Source organism: Rattus norvegicus, chromosome 18 (genome assembly GCF_021556685.1).
Source record: "Rattus norvegicus strain SHRSP/BbbUtx chromosome 18, alternate assembly SHRSP_T2T, whole genome shotgun sequence".
Lineage (NCBI taxonomy): Eukaryota > Metazoa > Chordata > Mammalia > Rodentia > Muridae > Rattus > Rattus norvegicus.
The window spans coordinates 41,894,298-41,900,839 of NC_141551.1; the positions used below are offsets into that span (position 1 = coordinate 41,894,298).

At 43.3% G+C, this 6,542-nt stretch overlaps 1 pseudogene; it reads left to right on the forward strand.

Moving 5' to 3' along the window:
- The first annotated feature begins 240 nt into the window (after positions 1 to 240).
- LOC147999777 (arfaptin-2 pseudogene) lies at positions 241 to 1,204 on the forward strand (annotated as a pseudogene).
- Positions 1,205 to 6,542: the final 5,338 nt, after the last annotated feature.

Below are 6,542 nucleotides of genomic sequence, written 5' to 3' on the forward strand. Positions count from 1 at the left end.
TAGATGAGATGGAGAAAAGAAGAGACTGTTTGAAGGAAGAGGGGAAGGAATACCAAAGGATATGAAAGACCAGGATTGCAGGGCATGCTTGAGTAGCTACATGCTGGGGTGGAGACTTCAACTTTGGTCCCTTCTCTAGCCATGGCAGCCAGGATTCTAGAGAAGACAGTCACAATGGAGATTCCCATCCATAGCAATGTTGAAGCTGGGCTGCTTCCTGATGATGATAGACTGGAGCAGGACCTCCAGCAGGTGATGATGTCAGGACCCAACCTTGAAACTAGCATCGTGTCTAGTGGTTATGGGGGCTCTGGTGATGGACCCACAGGGTCTGGTCACCAACCATCTTCTGGCCCTAGTGATAAGGTGGCCCAGGGGGTATCACTGGAGAAGTGTTTAAAATCATCAAGAAATGGAGCATCAACACATAAGTGCACAAAGCAGCTGTTATCAGAGAGATGTGGCCGAGGCTCCCCAACTGTGGATATGGACCTAGAGTTGCAGATTGAGTTGTTGTGTGAGACGAAGCCCAAAAATGAAAGTGTCCTGCATCTGAGTTGGCCACCTATAGCCCACCTCTACAGCCTGCTGCAGGCACAGCATGTACTAGGTGACTTCTTTGCTGACCTCAGTCAGAAGTTCCTGGAGCTTCAGGAGGAATTTGGCTATAATGCAGAGATGGTGAAGCTGTGGTACAAGAATGGGGAGACACTATGAGGGGCTGGGAACTTCTTTGTCTCTTGCATGAGCACACTGGTCAGCATGACCATGGAAGCCACACTCATGACTGTCAAACAGTACGAGGCTGCAAGGCTAGAATATGATGCCTACTGGACAGACTTAAAGGAGCTGAGCCTATGCCCCTGGAATGCAGGAATGCAGTGTTGACTGGGGAGTACCCAGGCCACTTTCCAGACCCATTGAGACAAACATGAGAAGCTGCAGGGAGTTATGCCCATCAAACAGCCCAACTTCCTGAGAGAAAACAAGATCAAGTTGATCTATAGCAACTGCTCTTCAACAGTGCAGTGTCTGCCTACTTTGCTGCGAACCAGAAACAATGGAAGCAGATCCTGCAGCAGTTCAACATTCAACTACGGCCTCCAGGAGCCAAGAAGGCTTCCTGGATAGAGGCACAGTGAGTGGCTCTCAGCCCAACTTGGCTATCGAGGACACTGGGCAAGGTAGCCCCAGGTGAAGGAGACAGGAGATGTCCTTTGCAGCGTACTTGCTGGTTTGAACTCCCTTTTCCTGGCTGGGGTCTGACACCCATTTTACCTACCCTTCTGTGGTCTAAAGAGGGCCTGTAGGCCCAGAAGCTGCTGCCCTGTCCTTTATCTTCCCAGCCACTGGACTTCATTTCCAGATCTTTCCCTTTCACCCCACAGTCAAAGGCTATGATGAAACATCCCCTGGCCAATGGAACCATTCCTCAGGCATTCTCAGCTCTTACGATGTGCCCCTGACCAAATAGAAGCCCTCCCTCAAAAGGCTCTGTCAGCCAATGGCAGCTCTTCTTGTGTTCCCCAAGGGCCAGTAGTATTGTTTACAATACCCTTTGTCCCTCCTCGATGTGTGTCCATTGTAGAGAAGGGAACTGGGATTAAAGGGGGTGGGGATATTGGGGGCTCCTTTTAATGGCCCTGCATCTGAATTGGCCCTCTTCTGATCCACCCACCAGTACACATACTGCTCTTGCAGAAGACCAGGGATCAGTTCCCAGCACTCACATCAGGATGTTAACAGCCACCTGTAACTCCAGCTCCAGGGGGTCTGATGATTTCTTTTTTATCTTTTCTTTTTTATCTTTTCTTTTCTTTCTTTCTTTCTTTTTTTTCTTTTTTTTCTTTTTTTTTTTTTTTTTGGTTCTTTTTTTCAGAGCTGGGGACCGAACCCAGGGCCTTGCGCTTCCTAGGCAAGCGCTCTACCACTGAGCTAAATCCCCAACCCCTCTTTTTTATCTTTTCATTATTCTTTTGCCTTCATTGGTGCCTGCACTTGTGCATACACACACACACACACACACACACACACACACACACACACAATCTTGGAGAAATAAATTTTAATAAATTATACTTAAGCATATAATTTATATCAATGCTGGGCAATTTGGGCATGAAAACCATTCTGAAACTTTCCCTTAGATGAAAAATCAGTAGAGTACACATTTTACCAGAGTCAGAGTAGGGAAATGTCTGTCTGACAGGCTGAGAGTTTATGAGACTGCATTCCCAACCTCAGCCAGATTTATTATGCTGTGTAAAAAAAGTAAAGGGTCTCTCAAAATCTCCATGTGAAGAGTCAGCTAGGAGCTCGTGAAAGGTTTTTAAAGATTATTTGTTAAATGTCCTCTCCATGCGGCCCAAAGGGCTCATTTCCATGGAACAGTGCTGGTGCTTATTGGGTCCTTCCACTGGGAAGAGCCCACTCATTCCCCAGGCTCACCTCACAGTGTCTGTCCCTGAAGAATATGCTCAGTTAACACCTTCCTAGATCTGCTGAGAACACAGGATGAAGAGCGAAGGCTCAGGGTGGCTCTTGCTGTCTCCTGGCTCTGATGGTTGTGGCGTGATCACCATGGGAAGGCCTGTGTGACCATCTCCCATGCACCAGGAGATAATGCTTTGAGCAGGAACATGTGTTTGCCTTTTGTCTGTTTTACTTTAGCATTGGGAATCTCACTGTGATAACCTCCCAGAATTCCTTGCATTAGAAAAGACTCAATGACATAGAAGAAATAATAATAATAATAATAATAATAATAATAATAATAATAATAATAACTTTTACTCATTAATATTTGTGAGAAAACTGTAAAGACAAAATAGAAAACTAAACTATTTCTTCAGAGACTCAGGAAACCAATCCCAAGACAGAAAGGCTGGAAATCTCTATGCTTCGGTTTGGATTTCACAAGCCACTGTGGTTTGAGGCACAAGCCTGAGGGCTCAGCATAAAAAAAGACTCTCCTACCTCTCCCTTGCCACAGTCAGATGACTCCCAAAATGCAAGGTTAGGAGACCAGGAGATTTTTCAGTAGTTAAGACATCCTCTGTCCTGGAGTGGCATGCTCTACTGTTTGAGGCTTGAAGTTACAAGGACACACTTTATAGAATCCAGTGACTATTTGCCACACCCCAGCATTGAGCCTTGGTAACTGAATCCAGCTAAAGAGAGACTTGGTAGCAGACCAATAGGTACAGGGTTTATGTTTTGCTTTAACATGGAGAGAGCTATCGTTAAGCCATTTTTTACATAGCTCATCAATCTGAATGCATTTTCAGAAACATTTAGATTACACCAAGAAGACCGTGATACATACATAAGACAAATGTTCAATAGCCTGTAGTACATACCGAGAACTCTCTTTACCAAATATCTCTGCTGTGGCATGGTTTTTTGTTTTGTTTTGTTTTGTTTTTTAATACCTTAGTGCCCTACCCACTAACTTTATTTTTCACATTAATGCTACACACAGGAAATGTTTGTCCAGCACACTGAAATAACCAATAAACTATAGAGGTTTTTAAAAAAATTGTATTTCGCTGACTTGTGTGTCTGTGTGTATGCATTCACACATGCTCAGACCATCTGACTTGACAGCAAGTCCTTTTAGCTGCTGAGCCATCTCATAAGCCCTAAAGCTGGTTTTTAAACTCTTCACTAACCTGCTGCTAGCTTAAAGAATTGTAAAGACATATGTCCATAGGAAAGAGCTAAAACCATGAACACAAAGAGCTTAAACCTCAGGGAAGGAGCTAGGGCTATGGCTCAGAGTCAAATATGTGCTGTGCAAGTTGTGGAATTAAGGCCACTTTCACTACATAGGAGTCATGAGATGTAGAGGATTTTAACCCAGCAACCTAACTGCTCTGGCAAGGGATCACATCCAAAGACCTAGGTCTGTGTAATCCAGCTGGAATGTAGACATACCACACACCTTTAATCTCCTTGGCTGGCCTACAGACAGGCCCTTAGTACACACCTTTAAGGTAAAATTAGTTTGTAGAAGGAAGCAGCCATGCTTGAAAGTGACATCTATTTGAGGGGCAGACAAAGTAATGAATCAGAGAAAGATTTGACAGAATCTCTTTTTTGATTTGACAGAGTCAAAGAGAGCAGTGGAGGGTGTTGAGAGAGAGAGAGAGAGAGAGAGAGAGATAGAGAGAGAGAAAGAGAGAGGCAGGTTTACTGAGACAGGTTGCAGAGAGAACAAACTAGACACAGGTGGAAACAAAATGAACCAGAGAGTGAGAAGAGGCCAGAAGAATAAAACATATTGCTAAAGCTGAGAGAAGCTGGATTGAATCAGTTAGCTCTAGTTCATAACAGCTGAATTGAAACAGCCAGCCAGAGTTCAGAAAGAGTGGGAAGAAGGGAACTTATTCATCAGTAAGCCTCCAAGATGACAGTTTCATTTGAGGAATAAAGGTTACATTTACGACGAGAGTTTAACTAGATTCTGAAACTGAGATATCTCTTATTGGAGAATTTCAGCTTCTGTAACCCATTCACCAAATACCTGATTTGAGAATTTCAGGTCACCAAAACAATGTGAATTTTGCAACTGCATCATTTCATGCAAAATAAGAGTCAGATTAGGAAAAGGCACACTTGATGTGTTTGTTAAAAGCAAGAATTCCGGGGTTGGGGATTTAGCTCAGTGGTAGAGCGCTTGCCTAGGAAGCGCAAGGCCCTGGGTTCAGTCCCCAGCTCCGATAAAAAAAAAAAAAAAAGAAAAGAAAAAGCAAGAATTCTTTTCTAGATTTTCATATTTGAAGAGCTCTGTTTAAATGTACACTATGCTTTGGATCATATCAGAAGTTTGGCCTCTTGTTTGGCACTATTTATAGGCAGAGTCACCTAATTGTGAAGACCTAGGTTACTGGGAGGCTGTGACATCATGGGGACAGCAAGAACCACTCCCTCTATTTCCACGTTTTTTTTCAAGTCCTAGGTATGAATTGAATAGTTTGGCACATGCCCATAGTATGACACATTGCCTTACTTCAGACCCAGAAGCAATGGGGGCTAATTACTAAAAGTCCACATTTCCAGAAACATGCGGTAAAATGAATGCTTTCTCCTATGGGTTGTTTCTCTTAGTCTTCTGACAGCTAAAGGAAAGCTGAGTTTACTGACAGTGAATCAACAATACACTGTAGTCCTTTTGTCTGTCTTCTTTCTCCTCGTAGCCACAAAGTGGGTAATCCAGCGTTCATCTGACATGTGAATGTTTTAAAACCTGCAAGGTTGTAAGGTAGGATGTGGCTCTCTGGGCAGAGTCTAAAGGGATTTGTGTCATTTTGAGCCCCTTGAAGGTTTGGAGCAAAGAGCTCTGGCACATGCTTGCAATCTTTTGAAGTGCATTGCTGTTGGCTCTTTATTGGGCTCTGGTAGATTTTGACCACGGGGACATGAGATTACCATAAGATTCAAGCCACCCATCTTGGGTGGTTTCTTAAATTTGTATTTATAATGGTGAGGAAGTCAAGAAGCATTAAGAGACAGGAGTCTGCAACATCTTGCAGGCCTTACGGAACATTCTCTGTGATTAGCACTGGAAAATTAAAATCCAGCTTTCAATTAAAGGCGATTTTCATGGCATATTGGTAGCTATATAAGCAGGAGGAAGTGGTCATTATGGGGAAGTGGTGGGAGGGAGAGTCTCTAAGTACTCAAGACTGGGTTTATTCTGTCTGGTTTCATTTCTGTTGCTTTGATAAGTTATATTAACCCAATATAACTTAAAGGAGTATGTGTAGTGGTTTGAATATGTTTGGCCCAGGGAGTGGCACTATTAGGAAGTGTGGCCTTGGAGGAAATGTGTCACTGTGGGGGTGGGCTTTGAGGCTCCTTTGCTTAGGTTCTACTTATGAGAAAGAGACCCTCCTCTTGTTTGCCTTCTGAAGCCAGTCTATTTCTGGCTGCAATTGGATCAAGATGTAGAACCCTCAGCTCATTCTCCAGCACTGTGTCTGCCTGGATGCCTCCACGCTTCCTGCCATGATGATAATGGACTGAAACTCTGAAACTGTAAGCCATCCCCAATTAAATGTTGTCCTTTATAAGAGTTGCTGTAGTCATGTTGTCACTTCACAGCAATGAAACCCTCACTCAGACAAGAAAAAAGGGTTATTTTAGCTTGCAGTTCTAGGGTACAGTCCCTCATTGCAGAGAAATCACAGCAGGCAACACTTGAAGCAGCTAGTCATAACATATTTTCAATCAAGAGCAGAAAGAAAGGAGTGTATGCACACTTAGTGTCCAGCTAGCTTTTCCTATTCTGATATAGTTAAAGGTTCCTAAATTAAGGAATGGAGGCTCCCATTTTTACACTGTCTTTTCCACATTAATTAAAGCAATCAAGATGACCCCCAATTCTAGATGTGCCCATGGGCCAACCTTATATAAACAATCTTTAATGGAAATTCTCTTTCAGATGATTCTAGGCTTTATCAAGAAACTTAAATACAGTCAGGAAGGACCACAGTCCTCATTGGTGAATTTAACTTTTGTGCAAAGATTAGAAAACCATT